At 42.1% G+C, this 23,124-nt stretch overlaps 1 protein-coding gene across 1 annotated transcript in view; it reads right to left on the bottom strand.

Annotated features, from left to right (window-relative positions):
• The window catches only part of LOC311223265 (semaphorin-4B-like), a 183,758-nt gene extending 160,849 nt beyond the window's left edge, over positions 1 to 22,909 (bottom strand). Inside the window, exon 1 of the mRNA XM_084308050.1 lies at positions 22,774 to 22,909. The gene's annotated coding sequence lies outside the window, so the exon portion shown is untranslated. The remainder of the gene's footprint in view (positions 1 to 22,773) is intronic.
• Between the last annotated feature and the right edge of the window lie 215 nt (positions 22,910 to 23,124).

Raw genomic sequence — 23,124 nt, 5'->3', positions numbered from 1 at the left:
TGACCGGAGTGTTGGACGTCCCGTGACGAAGGCCGGGAGATTGCGACCCCCTCTGCGTGCCCCCCTGTCTTCGGAGGTCTCGTAGTGGTGACCGGAGTGCCGGATGTCCCGCGATGATGTCGGGGAGTTCGCGACCCTCTCTGCGCCACCCCCCTTCCCCCTGTCTCCGGCTGTCCCTGAGCAACGACCGGAGTGTTGAATGTCCCGTGACTAAGACGGGGAGGACGTGACCCTCTTGCGCCGCCCCTGTGCCTCAAATAGATCCGCTATTAGCTCTATCTTTAATTTTTCAAAATGTACAGTTGCTATTGCATGCACTCATCTGTGTTTCACCACACACATGAGTGCATGCTTACCAACTGTCCGTCTGCAACACTACTATCACCGACATCTAAGAAGGGAGATCCCCCCTTGAACGGCCCTTCTAAGGTTTCTCTCCTCCACATTGCCTGTGGAGCTTTTTTTTCCCTATTGTTAGGTTTTAGTGAGTTTTTCCTTACCTTCGCGTGGGGTATGTCTGGGAGTGCTTGCATTCTTTCATTTATTTGCATTCATCTAGTGTTCTTGTTCTGTTCTTGACTTATTGTTATGTTGTCTTCTTGACTTGTTTAAAGAAGACCTGTACGGCCCATGGGGACATTAACGTGTGTTGTCGGGCCCTATAAATAAATTTGATTTGATTTGATTTGATATCTTAATCAAACATTCTAGAACATTTGTCGTCACAGATCATGTCCTAATGGAACATAGGCTATGGCATGGATCGTGATATTGTGTGGACTGTTATTATTACTGTACGGCGGTACCACCCATTGTGACAGCAGCCTTGAGTCCCGCACACAAACATGATGGAATTCAAGTTCATGTATTGAAAGGCAGGATACATCATACATGCAGTGAGATTCATTGTTCTTGTATATGCTCTCGTATTATATTGTTTATATAGGCTACCCAATACTGACATCAAAATAGATTGTAGTATGCCTCTAGAAATCATATGCAGCAGGTAGAAAATTGACGGGAGATCCATCGCGATTTGGAATAGAATTGAGGAGAACTTTAATCCGTGGGTATTAATCAAACAACACGGGAAAAGGCAGTCATATTCCAGCGCGGTCTTTATTAGCCGACAACAAAATAGATGCCTCTAAAAATCATATAGCCAATCGAACACAACTAATAAAGGCATTCATATTACAGCACGGTTATAATGACACACAACCAACGCCAAACAGTGGTCAACGAACGGTCTTTATTAGTATTTTGAGCTGTCCAGGCAGAATTGCAGCAATGGTCTTAGGGAGCCGTTGATATCTGACATCACCGTTTACAAGTCCGCCTTTTATTTATCCCATAAATCATAATACGCGATAGTGTCTTCTTGGTTCGACAGCAGTGAATTCTCCGTGGAGTTTCTCGGAGTCCCGCTCGGGTCGGTCCATTATTTCACATCCCATGGGGGGTGTTTCCTCATTTTCATGACCATATATGGATAATCATGCACGAGCATTGACGGTAGAACAAAGTGGTATTCATCAACACGGCAGGGCATAGAGCCTGCGTACGCACGTGTGATGAATGCCGACTTCCCTGTGCGTACGCTAGTTCTACATTCCGTGCTTACGTGTGGAAGTAGGTCAAGTTCTACGTCCACGTTGATGCACCCTCATGCATCAACGTGTTCTACGCACAGATCTGTGCTTACCCTGTGCGTACGATCATTTCTAAGCAAAGAGTGGGATTCATCAATTTGAACTTGAACTTGACTTCGTGCTTACATCTACGCACAGTTCAGACCTGGCGTACCTAGCGCCCAGTGGTAGAATATATTATTACAACAAGGAAATGAGCTTCTGTGCATAATAACACTGGCAAGTTCTGTACGAACCGTAGTTCATTAGTTCATTGTAAAATAGCAACAGTAGTGTAATTATGGTCAAAACCCTATAAATAGCATTTGGAATAATAGGTCTTTCTCTCAGAATGAATGCAGCATGGTTTATATAGCGTTATCGGAATATACGGGGTGTAGGCTACTGACTGACTGCGCTCCGCGTAGCTTGATTGATTGATTGATTGAAAAGTTTATTAACAGATTGCAGAATGGGTACAGTACAGCTCAGTACATACAATTGTTGATTGGGGATGCAGACCAACTTTCGTCTTGTTTACATCAGGGTCCCCATTTTCAATTCATCATAAATCATAAAGCTCAACTCGTTATTATTCTGCGCAGACCGCAGAATGAATGAATGAATGAATGAATGAATGAATGAATGAATGAATGAAAACTTTATTTAACAGATTGCAGAATGGGTACAATACAGTACGGCTCAATACATACAATTGTTAAGGGGATGCAGACCTGAGAAAGACGTTTGTCTTGTTTCCATCAGGGTCCCCCATTTTCAATTCATATAGATGACAGAAACACGGGAACGTTTTGATTATATTTAAAAGGCTTTACGTTAAACGAAACAAGTGGAACTTCGAAGCTGTAAGCAGAATACAAGTCATATGAATATAGTGTTCTTCCCCCTTTTTACTGTATAAGAAAGAATAGAAAACGCATTGCAATGACACTATAGTGGACAGACTATGTATATGATGGGATTCAAGTTCGCGTTTTTGTTGCTCATGCTGTCAGAGTATGATATCTTAATCAAACATTCTAGAATATTTGTCGTCACAGATCATGTCCTAATAGAACATAGGCTATGGCATGGATCGTGATATTGTGTGGACTGTTATTATTACTGTACACCGGTACCACCCATTGTGACTACAGCCTTGTGAGTCCCGCACACAAACATGATGGAATTCAAGTTCATGTATTGAAAGGCAGGCTATCATACATGCAGTGAGATTCATTGTTCTTGTATATGCTCTCGTATTATATTGTTTATATAGGCTACCCAATACTGACATCAAAATAGATTGTAGTATGCCTCTAGAAATCATATGCAGCAGGTAGAAAATTGACGGGAGATCCATCGCGATTTGGAATAAAATTGAGGAGAACTTTAATCCCTGGGGTATTAATCAAACAACACGGGAAAAGGCAGTCATATTCCAGCGCGGTCTTTATTAGCCGACAACAAAATAGATGCATCTAAAAATCATATAGCCAATCGAACACAACTAATAAAGGCATTCATATTACAGCACGGTTATAATGACACACAACCAACGCCAAACAGTGGTCAACGAACGGTCTTTATTAGTATTTTGAGCTGTCCAGGCAGAATTGCAGCAATGGTCTTAGGGAGCCGTTGATATCTGACATCACCGTTTACGAGTCCGCCTTTTATTAATCCCACAATACGCGATAGTGTCTTCTTGGTTCGACAGCAGTGAACAATCTTCGTGGAGTTTCTCAGGGTTCCGCTCGGGTCGGTCCATTATTTCACATCCCATGGGGGGTGTTTCCTCATTTTCATGACCATATATGGATAATCATGCACAAGCATTGACGGTAGAACAAAGTGGTATTCATCAACACGGAGGACCATAGAGCCTGCGTACGCACGTGTGATGAATGCCGACTTCCCTGTGCGTACGCTAGTTCTACATTCCGTGCTTACGTGTGGAAGTAGGTCAAGTTCTACGTCCACGTTGATGCATGAGGGCCCAGGTTTTAACTCAAAATGTATATCCACACTCCAAAAGAAACGTGCTTTTCTAGTACAGGCCAGCTGGCTGATACAGGGGTTTGGGGATTCTAAAAGGGGAGTACGGCTCTGAAAAAGCACTAGTTTGCAGTCCTGTCACGATGAAAACCAGGGTCTGGAATGCTAAACCAGTGACCAATGATTTAATGGATCCATCTACGCTTCCCCTCCATGCAAACACAGTCTCTCCTTTGATGTCGGTAGGTGGGCCGACATATCCAGCGCTGTTATGGAACGCGAACACTGATCAAAAGCCACATGCTGGAATCAATTTGCCACCTCTCGCAGTGAGATTATCAAGGATGGGATCGGGGGCAACAAACTCGAGAGAGGAAATAGTCAGGAGAAGAGGATGAGATGAATGGGAGCATTGTGTACAAAAGCATGAAATCCTGGAAGACTATTTAACTGAAAAATCTAGAAATGTACTGCACTTATGTCTGAGGTTGGAAATAAGAAGTGAAAAGTGAATAATAACTGTTAATAATAATAACTTACTGTAATTATACCTTTTACTTAAGTTTCAAGTTTCTTTAATAGTTGTCATACAGAAGTACAGAATACTTTTGTACAAAATGCTTCTTACTGTTGCGCTCCAGAGACTGTGCATGACAAGATAAGTATGAAATAAAAACATAGTAAAAATTAGAAGTAAAAAAAGAGGTCACAGTGTTCAGTTTTGACATATGTACAATGTTCGTAGACGTAGTTACCATACAATATACAATACTGTGCAGTGTACTAATATACAATACAATATAGTGCAAGGCATAAATGGACGAGGTGCAGTTTAGGTACAATTCACAGAGAGAGCATGAGAAAATGGGTAATCTTTCACATTTAATTTTATGTGTGGAACTCTTTGACTTGAGTCATTTTCTCAATTTCACTCTAACGTGAGTACAAGTTTACTGTAACAGCAACGGTACAATAAACAGTCCAATACCCCATTTTATTAGTACCGGTACTTTAGGAATGACAGCGTTTTAATAAGAGCCGTATTTGGTTGCGCAGCAGTGTGTGTTCAGCCCTCTGCTTCCACTCAGGCATAGTGACCGATATAACATCTATTTGAAATGCTCAGGCCAAATGGAGAAGCATCAGTAATACAATACAGCTGCCGCTACTGCAATTGTCAGTAGTTTCCACAAACTCACAGTGCAGACCTATCATCCAAATCTACAGTTACCTCCACTGAGTCTTCCCATGTACACTAGTTAAAGCGCAGGCAGACCCCAAGTATTTTCCAAACAGTGCCTCTCAAATCTGTTGAAAGGTAGCAGCAGTTAACATGTTGCTAACAACACAACTAATGTTGTAGCCAACAGAGAGGCTAAACGGGAAGTGACAGAGATAGTACTGTGAGAGTTGTGAGTGAACGAGAGAGCCAGAGGATAGGGATGCGCTCAAGCACAGCAGAGTTTTTTTTTTTAATTATATATATAAATTTGTTTTCACACATTTAACAGGTGTTTTATCAAAATAGTTTAACTGAACATTGTCTTCGGTGTAAATTTTTTGTTGCAGAATAGTTTAAACATGTAGTTGTAGTTGTTTAATCACGCACATCCTTAGCCTGTGCAGTTTAAAAATAGTTCATCCCAAAACAAATCTCAGATCCCAGTCAAGTTCATTTCTACAATAATAATATGAATATATTGTACAATTAATAAAAACAGCTCAAACTGAGTATACATACACCTATCCTCTATTGTCCATTTTTAAATCAATCTCAGGACTGTCATCTAATATTATTGTTTAATTACACTTCCTGATGTATTAGGTAGGTATTGTTTCAGTATCGGTATCAAGATATCTTAGGTAGCTATCGCATTTAAGTCATAATGTTGGTATCGTGACAACACTATTCCACAAAATCTTTCATCCAAAAAAAATGAAGTACTTACTCACATTGCTTAGTGTGTTGCCCCTATACAGTTATCCAAAGTGTGTTTTGTTGTAGCCTACAATTGATACTAAGCAGATTCTGAGAATATGTTCTTTATTGCATTATTGATTCACAGGTGTGATTTCCCAGAGTGACTATATAGGTGTTTAGGTCATCTTTGAGTCAACAGCAACAGCCTTCCACAACACAAACTAACTATTGAAGAACAGTCATATTTTCAGTACTAATTTCCCACAGGAAAACAATTAAATTCTATTTATATAGCTGATCGCAAAGTTTCAGGGGTAGAAAGTACTGCTTAAGTACAGATTGTACAGGTTTGAGGTACTTGTGTGGAGTAGTTTTCACCAGTACATTTCCAAATGAAATACCCTACTATTTTACTGCGCTGTGCCTTTGACTCCAATTAATGGGGGACTGATTTTGTGGACCCACAGAATGTTTGTTTGAGTTTTTATACTCAAATGAGCTTTATTCTATGATAGTGTTTTCACTTCTGAAACAGCTAAATGTATTATAGTAGAACATCCCCCTGTGTGTTGTGTTCTCAAGGTCTACCTTTACCATCTCCCAATTCATTGTCTATGTAGCAGCTCCTGACTTCATACGTTTGAGTTTTAGCACTGCATCTTTTGGATTAGGGAGGTCATTATTTTCACAAATATTTTGGGACTGTCTTATACAATAACATGTATGAATTATTTATTACATTTGGAATAGTTCCCCTTTAACCAAAAATGACAAGCATGTTCCCTGCCATTGCCCTTGACCAAGGTACTAGCATTACAATTGGAGTTGGTCCCTGGGCCCACAATCAAACATAGCACTCATTAGTCGGGTCACAACAACCCAGTCTCATCTTGCCATGATACTGTACCAAAAAAAATCAGCCACCTTTTCATCATATCAGAATTAATCATTTTGCAGTACACAGTATTTCAACTTGAAAACTATAACAAATGTCACATTCTCCAAACTGACAATAGCTGTCATTTCTAAAGACCTTAGAAGGCTTAGAGCATGGATGTTACATTACCCAGGGGGCACCCCCCCCCCCCTTTCTGGAAATCAGACATGAAATGTTGTAAAAGGTTGTGCACCACAAAATATATCTAAAACCTTCTAGGATCACAACTTGGGAGGACAACCTGCAACAACCTGTACTATATGGTTTGGTAACATTACAGACCAGGAGAAGAAATCTCCAAACAGAATTGTGCGTCTCGCACGCAAGACAATCGGGGTTAGCCTGCCAGCTCTAGAAGAGATCCATGGTGCCAGGCTGCTTTCCCGTGCCTCTGGCATTATCAATGACCCCTCTGGTCACCCAGCCGCAGGCCTCTTTGTCCCCTTCCCCTCGGGCAGACGCTACCGCTCTATCTAGAGTTTCTTCCCCAGTGCTGTGCGCAGCCTGAATGACTCCAAAGGCTAGTTTTTGTATATTATCCTATTTTGTTTTGGTGTGTTATTAGTCAGGTTGTGGAAGTGCTGTTTTTGTGTGTCTGTGCATCATGCACTTTGATTATATGCACTTTTACTGTAAATTGTGCCTCTATGCATTATGCACTCTACTATGATATGCACTTTACGGGATGTTGATATCAACTTTAGCATTTGCCCTTTTATACTGTCTGTGTTTTTACTTTTTTTTTTTCTGTACTGTTTCTACTCTGCTCCTGTATTGGATTAGTTGTAGACACACAGTGTTTGCTCTGTACATGTATTCCAATGTGGATCCGTCCATACATGGCAAATAAATAAATAAACTGTACAACTGTACATTGGAATATTGACAGAACCATAGTTGGTAATTTACTGTACATTGGAGGGGGTTGGGTTAGGACATTTACAGGGGCCAGTTTCGAATTGCAGTCTCCCGTAGGTGTTCTTTGAGAGTGGTTTTGAAAGTGGGTAGTGATTCACATTCCTTTACAGCTTTGGGTAGGGCGTTCCACATTGATGTGGCATAATTGCGAAACGGCGCTGAATGAGTTAATAATAGATACAGCTTGTGTTGCATATCTATTATAAATAATATATAAAGCTGCATTAGAAACAACAAGCATTCAAAACTTAAAAGGTGCTGCAAGTAAAATGTTTTGTTTGTTAAAATAAGTGGTCTTAAAATAATAGCTCTACACTCTGACAGACATCACTGATAGGGTGTTTGGTCAGTAACACGGGTCTCCCAGTCCCTTCAGTCTGTGGAGTTCTCTCTCATGATTGGATAAAGTGGGAAGGGATACATGACTATTTATTTTGTGTTTACTGCAATTAACTTTTAATTATTAAGAATATTCAACATTTTGAGTAGCATATTAACTAAATTAAATTTAAATATTTTGTGTTGCATATTAACTTGCTGTTGCACTTCACTGTTACATCTGCCAAACTTATTTTCGTTGTACTGCACTTGTGCTGTATAATGACAATAAATAAACTCAGCTATCAATGATTTATCCATCACTGACCAGTGATGTATATGAGATTGTCTTCCGTCTGTGTCCTCAGGTCTCTCTTCTTTATCCATTAGAACTTTTCAAATTAGAACCCAACGTAATAATCGTGCCTTTGGAATGGTCAGTTTCAAAAGTGTTGAATGGCTGCATCTCTTTGGCTCAAAGGCATCGTTAATAGCCATCTGTCGTGAAGAGGGCCCCTCTCCATCTACAACTGCAGATGCTGTTCCCAGCTGAGAAACCTGAATGGGATGTTATGTTTTAGTCAATGTTTTTTATGTTTTTAGGTTATGTTTAAGGTGACATACCGGCTTGTTCACATTAATGGGTTCTCCTCTCATTCGGCTTAAAATGTTCCCCCACCGGAGCTGTGGAATGCAGCTTTGAAACCATTTATTCTTCCAAACTTGTTGGAATTGTGCAGTGACGTTATCTCTACACTTCACCTGGCTGGTTCATTGTTGCATGCTGGCCAGTGTGTGTGTGTGCGTGTGCGACACGTGCATGTGTGTGTGCGTGTGTGTGTGTGTGTGTGTGCGTGACGCGTGCATGTGTGTGTGTGTGTGCCTCCCACAGAGAGCAGACTGAGACGAGAGGGACAGAAGCAGCACGACTGGCTAAAATGTTGGTGACATTCTTATGTAAACAAACACGCATGTAAGCGGCAATATCGAGGTCAGAAAAATGATTGAGTTCATGTCCATATATTGTACAAGTCAATATAGTAATTATCGCAACAGGCCAAGACAAGAACTTTTTAAGATGATAGAAAAACAAAACAAAACAATAGTAAGTAGCAACAATAGCTGTTCACTAGCAGCAATGCACCAAGCATTTCACAGAAACCCTGTAGGAAGGTACAATGATGACTTAAAAATAAAACCCAATTTGTTTCCGAGACATTTGGTCCAGACCGGGTCTGAGGACTCACTGGGTGTTTTGTCGGAATCTTTTTCATATGCTAATGAGGACCTGGCCCGGGGCGTAGGAGGTACCCTGATTGGCATGACCACTAAGCTACTGGAAAGACGCCGGATAATTGCTCAATTACATGCATGATTTCAGTGGTCAACTGCATCAGCACTGCAGAGCAAGGAATTCATTATAAAACATAACGATGAAACACTGTGATATCATACACCACACACACTCTCTTTAGGTTATAGTGTCAGATCTTGCCTTTCCGTCACAATACCGACAATGCCGTGGTATGTGCGCAATCTTGAGGCAAAAGTAAAGAATATTATTTCAAAGAGACTTTTTAAGCAACCGCCCCCTGTATTCTAATGTGGAGATAGGCTGCGTCAGGAATATTTCAGATCCCTTTCACATTAGCGTACAGTACACACAGTCGAGCTTCGCCGTGCAGGCGGGAGTAATTATCATTTCAAATGAGTGAGTGAAGAAGGACTGGCAGAGGAGATAAGTGCTTTAAAAAGGATAGCTGGGGTCATCTCACTCCCTCTGATATCTGGTCGCCCTCGCCTGAAATTATTCAAGCCTGACAGAGAACAGTGGGAGATCATCATTCCTCCAAAAAAAAAATTAAACTTGCAAGGCGTCAATATTGACCCATGCATGTCACTCAGAACACAGCGTGAGCCAGAGCCCCTCTTAGCCGCGGTGGCCACTAGGGCTGTCCCCGACTAAGGATTTGGATGGTCGACTAGGATTGGACAAAATTTGCCGTTAGTCGACTATTGGTCGACTTAAAAAAATTAAAATAAAAATAAAATAAAAAAGTATAATATTTTTAATATTATTATTATTATTTTTTGTATCATTCCATTTGGGCTGTGGGGGGTGCTTAATGTCTGAAGGAGTCGACTGAAGGCTTCTTGTCCTCTGCAAAAGCATGCAATTGGTCCACTGATGGATACATCTTGATATTTGTCTAGTCTAGTGTGTTCATTAGATGGGTGAAATCCTCTTTCAGTGCCTCTGTGCCTGTTTTCTTAGGCAGTTAGCCTCTGGTATGCGTGCCATTAGCGTTAGCCACGCTTCTAGGCCTCTTTTCTTTTGGAAAGAATGATACAAAAATAATAATAATAATAATAATAATAATAATAATAATAATAATAATAATAATAATAATAATAATAATAATAAATATTTCTTTAAATATTTTTTTAAATTATATTCGACTAAGAGGTTGGCCAGTCGACTACGGCTCCTTTTGACCGATTAGTCGACTAATCGATTAATAGGGGTCAGCCCTAGTGGCCACTGGCCATGCAGAAACCGTGAGCACCACGAGGTAGGCCTCTGGTGACACGTAGCCTACGAGACTCTTCACAACAACGGAGGGGGGAAATGCTTTATTGTACTTGAAAATGTTTGATACAACACTATCAATTCACTGGAATATAGATTACACTAAGTAATCACTCACTCCTATTAAGCGATTTCGAACCGGAGGAACCTTTTCACAGTTCTAATGTGAAGTGTTGGATCAAGTACCCCCTTTTTTGTATGGATCCGCACTGCAGGAACTGAGAATGATAATAGTTCTTAGAACAGCGTTTTTGAGGGACTTTTGTGTCGGATGTGCACGCGCGTGCGTGCACACAAGAATACGCTGCACTCGACTGATGCGCCAACTCGCCAAGTACCCGCCTGGCTTCTTTACTTTGCATACCAATAATAGCTCAGGTCGTCGGGTGTGAAAATATACATCCTCAGATACATTCACACAAAACGTGTGAATGAAATGTGTTACATCTATTCCTAGAGGCAATTAGGCATTGTCTTTATTCTGGGCACACGCAAGGGAACATTTATGCGTAGGCGCAATAGTGTGTGCACGCGCCCAGGAGCGCGCGTGGCGTGCACGTGGCGTCATTAAAACACAGTGCAACCAGGTATGAAATCACCAACACACCACTGGGTAGGTAGTCTAGGTAGGTACTGTACTCTCCCAGCACAAGAGGAACCTGAGTGGTGGTGATTGGTTCAGAGGGTGTGTTCAAATACATCCTCGGATACATTCACACAAAACGTGTTACAAAGTTTACAAAGTTACATCTATTCCTAGAGGCAATTAGGCATTGTCTTTATTCTGTGCTCGATTCATAGACCTATGCAATCTCATTTCTAAGTTATGACGATTTTTTTAAATAATAAAAAAAATAAGATTTTTATTTTATTTATTTTTTTACTTTTTTGTATTTTATTTTTTTATTCTTTTTTTAAACAAACATATAAACAAACATGACAACACACGATAAGATATACAAGCATTAATTAACCGTGCACATCCAATGAAATCACCAATTAGTTAAATGTCTTATACAGGATATACCCCTAATACCTGCTATCTAATACCACACACATATGCTCTAGCTCGTACCCCCCCCCCCTCCCGGACCCCTCTTTGGATAATCCATCCATTATCCCTCGCTCCTAACCAGACACTACCATTATATGCTAGCTTTTATTCTCTCCACCACTTCTAACCACATTCATTGAGACCCAAAATTCTTGCTGTAGATATTTCTTGATAAATCACATCGAGATATGTAATAATTATTTTTTTACTTTACTTTTTAAATGATTTTATTGAAAAAATAAGAATCGTGAGAGAATCGTGATCTCAATTCTTAGAGAGAAAAATCGTGATTCACATTTTAGCAAGAATCGCCCAGCCCTAGTATGAAATCACCAACACACCACTGGGTAGGTAGTCTAGGTAGGTACTGTACTCTCCCAGCACAAGAGGAACCCGAGTGGTGGTGATTGGTTCAGACGGCATCCCATGTTCATGGTATCAGCTCTGTGTCAACAGATTTTTTTTGCGAATCTCAAGATTGTATGAATTAAGCAGTGTTGTTGTGTTTATAAGTGAAGTAATGTTATTATTTCCCGTGTTTGGCCAAGCAAGACAAGGCTGAAAAAATGCAGCTGTCTCACTACAAGCCCAGCCACTGTCCATCTCTGGGGGAAGGCAGAAACACAGCCCAGCGGGTAGTAGTTCCTTTCAGGGAGTCAACCAGTACAGTTTGGTCCGAAAGCACCTATATTGTTTAATATGGGGCGGGTGGACCCTTAAGACTTTTAACTAGGGATGCTCGATATTGACTTTTTTACCGATACCGATATACCTATATTGTCCAACTCTTAATTTCCGATACCGATATCAACCGATACCGATATATGCAGGGTCCCCCCCCCCCCAAAAACTGAATAATTTCAGGTAATTAACATTAGTTATTTAACATTAGTTATTTATTTATTGTCAAAAGTATGCATAATGTTATGTCTTGTTGTGGAATTAACACAACTTATTACATGGCGTTTTCACATTCGCCGAAATGCTTGCTTGTGATTGGTCAATAGCCCCCCGATTATTGAAAAATAATGACCGCAGATTTTTCAATAATGACCGCAGAGCGCAGCTGTTCGCAATCAAGCCCACTGACACACTGTTTCAGTGCAATTAGACACTGCCGTGCCGGCGATGACAGGGGGCGGAGCGACGCCAGAACACAGCGGAGCCAGAACACAGAGGCTGCCCGTGATAATAATAATCACTTTATTTGGGCTGACAGAGCCACAGAACAACTGCGATTTGTCAAATGAATTAGGTATATTGTTAGTAAGTTAGCCATGTAATAAGCGGGATAATGTATAGCGCTGCACTGACAGCGGAGCCAGAGGCTGCCCGCGATAATAATAATCACTTTATTTGGGCTGACAGAGCCACAGAACAACTGCGATTTGTCAAATGAATTAGGTATATTGTTAGTAAGTTAGCCATGTAATAAGCGGGATAATGTATAGCCTACTCGGTCATTGTCGCAAAATAATTGACCTTCACTACGTTTAAAACACCTCGGCGCGGCGCCTCTGTATTTTAAACTCCGTGTCGGTCAATTATTTTGCGACAATGACCTCGTAGCCATACATTATCCCTTACATTATGCATACTTTTGACAATAAATAAAATCTGAATTTGTTCTTACTTGCTTGCCTGGGTAAATAAAGGTTATAGAAATGTAAAAAAAAATTATAATAATTTCAACCGATACCGATATTTTCCGATATCACATTTTAATGCTAATATCGGCTGATAATATCGGTAGGCCGATAATATCGGACATCCCTACTTTTAACCCGATGACCTGTGTCTGTGTGGTGTAATGATGTGCATTTATCACTACAGGAAAATAAATCCTCATCCTAAGAGCCAAACACTGCTTCAGATGAGGGTAGATTTTCATTTGGTTAGGCGCTCTACGGCTCAACAGCAAATGCAATTTGTTGCTTGTCCAAAGAAATCAGCAGATTGGGGAGAATGTGAATCCAGTTAAATCCCCCCCAGGGATTTTTAACCTAAATGAATGGCTGCCACTGCCACGACTTTGTGGTTAATAATGATGATGTCACTTGTCCGTGAGTAAACAACACGGTGGCGTGTCAAACGAACAGCTGAGATTCAAGGCCATGTCGTTGCACAATGGCGTCCTTTGTGAGGTCCGAGTGTTAGCATCACGGTTCATCTGCTAATTACACCAATAACACAGAGTGCGCAGACTTGGCCACAGTAGCCTATTCTTCCTCATGAATTAAACATTAGTTGGGAGGAGGAACAATTAATCCCTATGGCTCAAGCGTTTTTGAGGACCCATTTCTTTACATGACCAGACAGGCAGCACAAGAGGATTTACTGTGGATGGAGGAGGTTGGGTGGGCCGGGGGCTCTGTGCGTCAGAGGATCTAGTGTGGATGGAGGAGGTTGGGTGGGGGCTCTGTGCACAAGAGGATTTACTGTGGATGGAGGAGGTTGGGTGGGGGCTCTGTGCACAAGAGGATTTACTGTGGATGGAGGAGGTTGGGTGGGGGCTCTGTGCACAAGAGGATTTACTGTGGATGGAGGAGGTTGGGTGTAGGGATGGGCATTTTACAAAGAAAAATCCAGATCGATTGTTCGCATGATGTACTCGAGTAGTGATCGATTACTCGTGGAGGAAAACAATGTACAAAATAAACGTCTTTTCCGGTGTTTTAGACTTTGCTCTTTTATTTTGAAACCCCCTGACCGGAAGCATGGTTGCTATCGCTAGCGGAACCTATCTATGAGCGGACAACTTGTGTCGTCCGGTTCTGTGTTTTTGAGCTAACGCTAAAACAAATGTTGAGATTGTTGGTGAACAACTAACTTTAGGTTAGTTTTAACGTTAGCTAACGTTAGATGCAGCTAAAGGCAATCGACGATGAGGAGGAAGAGCTGCTGATTTTAATCGGCAGCGCGTCAAAGACGTATATAATAGAATAGCCCTGTGGTGCGTAGGCACGACAGCGCAGCTCGAAACTACCTGTTGTATTAAATTAATTGATGTTTAACTTGTCCGTGTCCAGTCCTTTCGACTAGCCCCACCTGTTCATTGTAAACAATGATGCATGTAATTGTATTAACGTTATTGTGTGTTGTAGCTATGTTATACATTCTGAATGGCATTAACGTTAGTTGGGTACTGTCATTGTATTTCGTTGGTTAGCTATTTAGCTAATGTTGATAGCATTGAATAGCATCAACGCTAGCTGGCTACAACGAATTCTCACAAGCTGGCATCGTAAAAAAGTGTTTTCTCATAGCCGTGAGTAATCGATCAATCGATTACTCACGCCCATCCCCTCAGAAGATTTACTGTGGATGGAGGAGGTTGGGTGGGGGCTGTATGCACAAGAGGATTTACTGTGGATGGAGGAGGTTGGGTGGGGGCTGTGTGCACAAGAGGATTTACTGTGGATGGAGGAGGTTGGGTGGGGGCTCTGTGACCAAGAGGATTTACTGTGGATGGAGGAGGTTGGGGGGGGGCTCTGTGACCAAGAGGATTTACTGTGGATGGAGGAGGTTGGGGGGGGGGGGCTCTGTGCCTCAGAGGATTTACTGTGGATGGAGGAGGTTGGGGGGGGGCTCTGTGACCAAGAGGATTTACTGTGGATGGAGGAAGTTGGGTGGGGGCTGTGTGCACAAGAGGATTTACTGTGGATGGAGGAGGTTGGGTGGGGGCTCTGTGACCAAGAGGATTTACTGTGGATGGAGGCGGTTGGGTGGGGGCTCTGTGCATCACCTCAGACCCTCTTCACCACAATTACTTCAACATGTTCAGGAACACTGCTGCTTGTGACCACGTGCCTCGACCGCAAGAACCTCTTCACGTGACTCACTCTGAGCAAAAAAAAAACACGACACAGTGACAGTTGGGTGTTTACACTCTGCAAACACGCCCCTACTTCAAAGAGGAACAGCTGAAGCCTGTCTACTTTGTTTACTGTCAGGTAAAGGGGCTCAGTCGGTGTTGGCCGTCGCTCTAGTCTAGTGGCCCTAGCTAATAAAAAGGACGTCGTAAGTCAACAGTGTGGTAACCCTTCTGGCAGAGGGTCTGCTGGTTGATGTTGATACAGTAGAAGGGACAGGCGGGGAATGTCATCATTAGGATTTGTAGTCCTTTCTCCAAACAGGGTTGTAAATGGAATGATGCAGAAGATATGAAGTTATGGTGGAAAAATGGGAAACGGGCGTTTTCATTAGAAACTTGTTTTTTTGTTTCATTTTTATCACATCCCTGCTAAAAGGTGCTATAGATCAAATGTTTATGTATTTTCATATTCGTATTATCACATACAGAGCTTTTAGAAAGGTATATATTTAAAATATTGTATGATTTTTTAAGTATGATTGATTTATGGGTTTACCATTTTTTATGTTGTTAAAATTAATGTTGTTATTTCCATGTTGCATGTATCCCCTCCCTACTTCCCATTTCCCCCACGTGGAATGCACCAGATTGGATAAACATGCTGCTAGTTGAGACATGCTGACATGCTGGTGCTCCAGTGAGACATCTAGTGGCTCAATGTTATATATAGCACCTTTAATGTTAACATCTAGTGGCTCTGTTATCTATAGCACTTTTAATAATACCATCTAGTGGCTCAATGTTATCTATAGCACTTTTAATATTACATTGGTGGCGACACGGTGGTGTAGTGGTTAACACTGTCGCCTCACAGCTAGAAGCTCCAGGGTTCGATTCCTGCAGGTTTCTGCGTTGCCAGGTACCCAGGTGGGGTATCTGCCTGGCCTTTCTGTGTGGAGTTTGCATGTTCTCCCCGTGCTCGCAAGGGTTTCCCCTCCCGATAAGATAAACCCAATGGAAAAACATGCACAACAGATCGCTAACGCTGTCGCGTTCCCTGACGAAGACGGACAGGAGCACTTGGATTGGTCCCCGGGGCGCTGCCCCACGCCGCAGCCCCTATCTGCTCCCGGCTGCCCTTGGGGGGGAAGGATGACGGGATGGGTCAATCGCAGAGACTCAATTTTATCGGCGACCGAAAATATTGCATGTGTGTGTTCCTGTGTGTGCCACCAATCGCATGTGTGTGTCACTGCATGATGAATAAAGACTAAATAATAAAGAAAAAGTCCAGCTTATTATTATTATTATTATTATTATTATTATATTAACATCTAGTGGCTCAATGTTATCTATAGTACTTTTAATATTAACATTTAGTGGCTCAATGTTATCTATAGCACTTTTAATATTAACATCTAGTGGCTCAATGTTATCTATAGCACCTTTAATATTAACATCTAGTGGCTCAATGTTATCTATAGCACTTTTAATGACTCAAACTGACGATGGTAACATTACCAGATTGTATTCTACAATATAGTTTTACATTAGTTAAGCTCTTTAAATGAATATTCCTGTGATCTATGCTTTGAACACAATCAGGGCAGCCAGCCAGCATTATTTTGTTTCTTCTTCTCGGGAACATGACATTCAATGGTTACAGATCCCCAGATCAATTTGGGTATTGCTGTTATGCACCATTTTCTGCACTCGCCATTTTCAACATTCAGTATTGTTTTTTTTATATCCAACCCAGACAGTGACAGAATGGATTATACCATCACCAATCAGCAACATTCTGTTGTGACTTACTGGTGTGTCAGAAGACGACGGCTTTTTCAATAAGAATAAGATAACTTTTTCATTTCCTTCAAGAACAAGCTTCTTATACTTTTCATGAAACAACACAATAATTGCTTTAAGTGCAGGCCTGCAATCTTTCTTTTGATCAACTTTTTTTTTTATTTATTTATTTTCTATTTTTCTCCCTTCCCCAATTGTGTATTGTCCAATTCTACCCTCCCCTGTCTCGAACGCTGTTGGCCATGCCTCCCACAAGCCGGCTGCAATGTGGACGAAGCCTTGCATCACGTGTCCCCTCCGGTACTCGAGGAAGCAGCCGTCGCATCTTTTCACCTGCACAGCGCGATCTCTCAGCGGCGAGGGTCTGCGTGGGAGGGACATGCCACCCTTGTTGCTTCCTGATTCTACTGCGCAGGCGCACCAACAGACCTGTAGGAGTCGCCGTCCACAGCGTCCGATCCCCACCCGCCAGCTTCCCACCCCCTAATACCGCCAATTGTATTAGTATGAACGACCAGCCAAGCTGATAGCAACGCCGAGAGCTGGGCTCGAACCCAGCGTCTCCTGCGTTGGTGGCGAGCGCCTTGCCCACACTGCGCCACCTAGCCGCCCAGGCCTGCAATCTTTCAACCTAGCTCATCCTTCTTCCAAACTGAGTTGTACATCCCGAGTAGGCTACGATATGTTTTCCCTTCATAGCCATGAGAATATGGATCTATTGTGTTATATTCCTTTTTGAAGACTGAACGCCAAGACAAGGCGCCCAAACCATCGGTGGAAGCAGCTGTGACGGAGAGAGAAAAGGTCTGTTTAGAAGCGAGTGAATGTCAGACTCATCACCGTAGCCCCGCAGAAACATGGACCTGTATTCAAAGCCCCCCTGGCTGTGGCCGCTGAGCCTCAGCAGGCTGTGGCCACGCTCTTTCGCACAAACCGGTGACTTCCGCTGTCTGTGAATGAATGGTCTCCAACCTGGCCCAGTCTACCGTATACACAAAGCCCCTCAGTAAATTTGTCAGAGGCAGCGGACAGCAATATAGCAGTACGGAAAAACTGAGATGTAAAAGAGGGTAAACCCACCTCAACTCAGTTGAGTTTACGCACGTTCTTAACCTCTTAAACATCGGACGGGCCGACGACGTGCGCACTTTGCCCTCGTCTGCTGGCTCCGGGCTGCGTTTTGCCAATCAGCCAATACATTGTTGGAAAGTTGAATTTTCCTCCTTTCGATCTTCACCCTACTCGACCTATTGCGTGCTTCCAGTCTCGAGTTACAAGACGAAACATTTGACGAGGTCACTTGATAAGCCATTCGGACCAGTCACCACGAATATTATTGTTGACCTTTGTGGCCAATGAGATTCTGGAGCCAGGGCTGTCCCACGCGAGGGCTGATTGCAACGAGAAAGACAAAGAAGAAACTGAGGATGTTCTTTGTTTTGACTAGTGCCTCGGAATCAATGGCAGCGAACGGCCATTTTTGATAATCATGCCGAATTAACGCCGGGACACACACGTTACAAAAACCTTTGTAAAACACTCATTTTCCGTGGGATTGTTATCAACTTTGGACCTGTACTAGATAAGACTTCAGGCTAGGGCTGCAACTAATGACTATTTTGGTAGTCGACTAATCTGTCGATTATTTTTTAATTATTATTAAAAAAAATGTTATACTACCTATCTTTGTGAAAGTGGCTTCTCAGCTCTGGTCCAGCTGAATACAGAGCTGAGGAACAGATTGGACATTGAGCATGACCTCAGAGTTGCTTTGAGACTCTTGTCAGGACAAAACAACATCCCCAGTTATCCCATTAGTTCCCCCAAACTTACTGTCGGCCTGTTATGTTAAGCTAAGAAGTCTTCAGCTGGCTGGACCAGAGCTGAGAAGCCACTTTCACAAAGATAGGTAGTGCAAAAAAAAGAAAAAAATATATAATAATTTTTTTAATGAACTGAAACTCAAAAACAGGCATGTGGCAACAAGTAAACAGAAATGCGAGTAAGCTCAACTTTTACTTCAGTGTGTTCAAACCTCTGTATCTCTATTTCATTCAGAGTGGTTCGTCTTTGTTGTGGAAGAAAGTTCAGATTGTTTCCTTTCAAAAGCGACTCATGCATGTGCTATAAGGATAAGGTATAATACGAGTTACACTTGTTTCTGTGTGCAGTGAAAACTTTGTTTGTGTGTGAGCCAGTGCTACTCCCACCAACAGCCACACAAGCAACGGGTCCAATGTGTCTAACATGCTTTGCATCCTCACCATCCCTGTATGCCCAAGTGACAGACAGTACTACAAACCTAAACTGACGTTAGTTTAGCTGCTAATGTTAACTAAGCTGGTCCCAGAACAGGAGCAGCTCATAGCAGAGCAGTCCTCTAGGCAAGTTCACTTTAGTTTTTGCAGAGATAGAATTTTTATGAAGTGAACATATCTTGTATTTGGTACAATACGTCTATATTGAGTAGAATTATCTTGAATTATCTTATCCCACTGGCAGATAATTTAGATGTTTTTTTCTGATTTGTCAATTTAATCTTTAATTAATCTAAAACAAGATTAACATTTTCTTAAAACAAGATAAAATTGACCAAAATCAAGAAAAAAAATAAGCAAAATTATCTGTGGAATAAGATAATTCTACTCAATATTGGACTTATTGTACCAAATACAAGATATTTTCACTTGATAAGATTTCTTTTTTTGCAGTGTACAAATATGCAGCTACCTGGCCCTCCAGAGCACGTCTAGTGTCAGCGGACACACCAAAAACATCCTAGCAAATTCACACGCACATGACTCCATGAACATGAACAACCTCGATCTCGAACAATTCTAAGGTCGTTTTAAGTTATTTCTCCGAGCAGCGTGCGCTAATATGGATTCCGGCGCCACGTGCGCACGCACAAATATGGATTCCGGCAGAGTGCGCGCAGCACAGCACCGCTGTTGAATATTTTTTCAGGGGAAACACCGAATCCTGATTCCTCCTGAGCCTGTTTTATTCAAAACCACCAACCATGTATAAGACCATGTAGAACAACAACATGTTTCTCCAGGTTAGGATGGATGAACAACAGACTGTCAGCTAACATTCTTGGGCTATATAGCCAAATCTCAAGGCTGGGGCGCTGCTGCTGCATGAGAACACTTCAGAGAAAAACTTTGACGTTGCATAATCTCACCCTCAGTCTTCCTAAATGTTTGTGGGGAAGACTTAATTAGGGCCAAATCTTTAAATCCTGTCGAGCCTTTCCACCCTGTTTTCCCACAAGACTGTTACATTTTGAAATCGTCTAAAAGCAAAAGCACAACAACTTCAGTAGAAGGACCTGGGGTGCCTGCTCCGTTCATCCCACGCTCTGTCCTGAGGTCACCCGAGAGATGAGATGAGAGGTTTGGAGCCGAGTTGAGATAAGATGGGAGATGAGATGAGAGGTGCGGACACGAGAGACGTCATGAGATGATGAGATCATCCCGGGTTGTTGTTGGCAAACATCACAAGCACTCACACCAACGACATAATACTATGCATAGAAATATTAGAGGAACAATCGAGAAGCCTAAAGAAGCAATATGTTTTGTTTTACTAAGAACAACAACCCAAAAAGAAAACTATCGCTATTGTAGGCCGGTCCTCCGGGTCATTTTAAACTACGGGTCTCGGTCCAGAGCATGACTGTTCTTCTTCCCACATCTTGGCACAGAAACTGGCCTCTGAATCTCACAGGAGAACCAGAGTTCACCAAGTTCCCATCAGTTCGCACTGAGTCGAGCCAATGAGCTTTACATAAGACAAGCCCACTGACTCCCTCCTGTGTGAGTTAACCTTCTGGGGTTGCGGCGGTGAGCGTGTCTCCCCCACTCCCCCTGCTCGTTGCTCCTCTCATCACAACCATCGCCACATGTTGACCAGCCCTCTGAAGTTGTTAGTAGTGGCGGTGCTAGTGGGTTGGGTGTGGGTTGGGTTTGGGTGGAGTCTCATGTGAGTTTGTTTTGAATGTGTGTGAGAGAGATAGAGCGCCTGAGAGAGAAAAGGAGAGCTAGAGTAAAAAAAATTAAAAATTGAGTGAGAGAGAGAATCCGTGTTGTTATTACATTGCCTTCCTTGTCATACTGGTGCCACTTCACAGCACAGCAGAGCCGAGCTGTGTGTGTGATGCTGTTGTAATGCAGGCGAGTGGGGGACCCTGATGTAAACAAGACGAAAGTCTTTCTCTGGTCTGCATCCCCTTAACAATTGTGTGTATTGAGCCGTACTGTACTGTACGGTACCCATTCTGCAATCTGTTAATAAAATGTTCAATCAATTATGCATAATTATAACAAGTATAATTCATCCAGGTTTTATCGTGTAACAATGATGGGAGGTAACTAAGGCTATTTCAACATATTCTGCTATAAACCAGCAGAGATCAGAGGAGCCAGTAATTTGGACTAACTCAGTTTGTGTGTCATAATGAAACCCAAAAGTTGGGCAATAATATGGATACAGTTATTGCACCACACATTAAAATATGGTCCACATGAAATAATGAAATGCAGATAGCAGAGTCTGTAAATATTAGGCAGAGGTGAAGGGAAACGACATTTGTTGACAATGTTGCTTTAGGACTTGATTGATTGATTGATTGATTGATTGATTGAAAATTGTATTAACAGATTGCAGAATGGGCACAATACAGCTCAATACACACAATACAAACTTTCGTCTTGTTTACATCAGGGTCCCCCATTTTCAATTCATCATAACATATATGACATACATGACATACAGATACAGTACTGCTGCTACATCTATACATTTATGACATAACAGATTTACAAATGCAGTACAGTTTGTGATACAAAAATAGTTAAAAAAATTTAATTAAAATAAAAAACGACTGAAAGCAAAGCCAGCCAAATCAACCAAACGGACACCCATTGAATTGCTCCTCTGCACTAGATGCAAATAGCAGCTGTTTTTTTTAAGTCCACCAAGCTCTCCCTGCAGACAAACTGTTTTAACCACACTGTCACCAGAGAGATCATGCAAACACCCAGACAACCAACAAACAGCAGTCAGACATCAAACGATTTAAACTCTCATTTACAAAGCCAGATGTTTCTGACGGCAACACGGTTGTTGTAATAAGTATTAATCATCGGCTACATCATCCACACAAAATAAAGCCCTGATATGCCAGATGTGTGCACGATATGATGAATTGAAAACGGGGGGACCCAAGACGAAAGTCTTTCTCTGGTCTGACTGCATCCCCGGCCCTTAACAATTGACCGTACTGTATTGTACCCATTCTGCAATATGTTAATAAAATGTTCAATCAATCAATCAAGCCTCTTGTCAAGTCAACAGTCCGGTGAAGGCTGGCAGCCTGCCAGGTAGATGATAGACATTATTTTCCACACATAGCGTTTAGGAGATGAGCCACTGATTGATTGATTGATTGATTGATTGAAAGAAAACTTTATTAACAGATTGCAGAATGGGTACAGTGTACAGTACAGTACGGCTCAATACATACAATTGTTAAGGGGATGCAGACCAGAGAAAGACTTTCGTCTTGTTTACACCAGGGTCCCCCATTTTCAATGATTCATATAATCATCATCACGGCCGCACAGCAGCAGTGCAGTGCCGAGAACCGTGCAAACGACGCTATTATATTAATAAACGGCCAGTCCACCCCATCCCAGTACAACAGGTATGTAACTAGTTAAAACCCGACACCGAAACCACACAAAACATATTAAGTTTAACTGCAAAGCAGGGTATCTTACCATCAACGGGCTGGAAAAACCAAAGTTCGTTCCCGACTTTTAAAATTGCAGGGGGGAATGTAGATCATGTAGATTTGATATTCCGAAACCGACGTGGAATGAAGATTACAACAAAACTATTAGCGCAGGAGGTCCATATAATAAAGCATAAACTCAACTGTTGTCCACTATATTCGTGTGTTCGCTCCTCGGTCGGGTGGGCTTCACTGGGAACGTTAGCCCCGCCTCCTCCCACACGCTCCTTCGTTAGCCCCGCCTCCCACACGCTCCTTCTCTGATGGCTGCAGAAACTCTACTCCTCTCCTCAGCAGGACTTCTAAACATTGGATTTGTTTCAGCACAACCTGGACA

This window comes from Notolepis coatsorum (genome assembly GCF_963971535.1).
Source record: "Notolepis coatsorum genome assembly, chromosome: 2".
Taxonomy (NCBI): Eukaryota; Metazoa; Chordata; class Actinopteri; order Aulopiformes; family Paralepididae; genus Notolepis; species Notolepis coatsorum.
The sequence above is the reverse complement of the archived record's forward strand: the minus strand, read 5'-3'. Positions and strand labels throughout refer to the sequence as shown.